At 34.1% G+C, this 1268-nt stretch overlaps 1 pseudogene; it reads right to left on the bottom strand.

The window, feature by feature from the left end:
* Positions 1-684: 684 nt before the first annotated feature.
* On the bottom strand, positions 685-803 carry LOC120590442 (uncharacterized; annotated as a pseudogene).
* Between the last annotated feature and the right edge of the window lie 465 nt (positions 804-1268).

Genomic DNA, 1268 nt, shown 5'->3' with positions numbered 1-1268 from the left:
TGCTAAGATTTTAGGGGTTTAGTTAGGGTTGCTGTAGGAAACAGAAACCAACTTAAGCTAATTTAAGCAAAAGCAGAAAGTCTAGTTGAGCATCAAGAGGGACTAAAACCAGGAGTTGAGAACCCCTGATGAACTAATGATACTGTCAGTCTGTCCAGGCCTAAATGATGCTCATCTGTGCTCCTTTGTGGATCTACATTATTCTTTTCCCTTTGTATGGGAACTGATTTTTTTTCTACTTCTCCCTGCACATAATCCAAATATAACATGTTCGGCATCATATACATACAGTGAATTTAAGTACTAACAGAGGTTGAGAAGCATCTCTTGTTCCAATCTATTCTGTAAATTTTACATAATTACTTTTTGAACAGTAAATACATGCATAGGGCATGTAAATCAAAAACTACAATATGGTATACAATGAAAAGTAATTCTTACTCCCACATTTGCCCTCAAGCCACTTAGTTTTTAACACAAAAGGCAATAGCTCTTTAGTTTCTTGTATTCTTTCCATGAGTATGCAATCATTCATATTATGTAGACTTTTCTCAACCATGCTTCGCCCTTCCCCCTCTTAACAATATATCTTTTTTTTTTTTTTTTAAGGAAAGGCAACCCTTGGTTGACCTCATAGATTGCAAAGACCTTGTCAGCTTACAATCTCTTATTTTTTATTTTTTACACCTACAGCACCTGGTCTTCCTAGGTGGTTTCCCATCCAAGTACTAACCAGGCCTGACCCTGCTTAGCTTCCGAAATCAGACGGGATCGGGCTTGTTCAGGGTGGCAAGGGGGTAGACAATAACATATCTTAAAAGTTGTTCTTTTTCAGTAAATATAGAACTGTCTCATTCTTTTTAACAGCTACACAGTAGTTCAATTTTTGCATGGGAAACAATTTAACCAGTACCTTACTCATGTACATGTAAGTTGGTTCCAATCTTTGCTATTACAAACAACGCTGCAATGAATACTTTTGCGCGTAAGTTCCTCCTGAGTTATTTTTCTTTGTTAAATGGTTTCTTCGGTCAATAATTTTTTAAAAAGATGGGCTGATAGATACCATGGTTTTCGTTCATTCTTTCTTTAAAATTTCTATTTACTCACTGATTTTGCTTTCTATATTTTGTTATACTATAATCAAGCTTATTTTTGTTTCTGCAATGATTTGGATTTGGAATAAAGAATTCTTGTTTTTAGTCTGGTAATAATTACCTTTAAACATATACAATGTTAAATATACATTTTTATGATTATAAAATTAA

This window comes from Pteropus medius, unplaced genomic scaffold, assembly GCF_902729225.1.
Source record: "Pteropus medius unplaced genomic scaffold, Ma_sr-lr_union100, whole genome shotgun sequence".
Taxonomy (NCBI): Eukaryota; Metazoa; Chordata; class Mammalia; order Chiroptera; family Pteropodidae; genus Pteropus; species Pteropus medius.
This window is presented reverse-complemented; position numbering and strand designations above follow the sequence as displayed.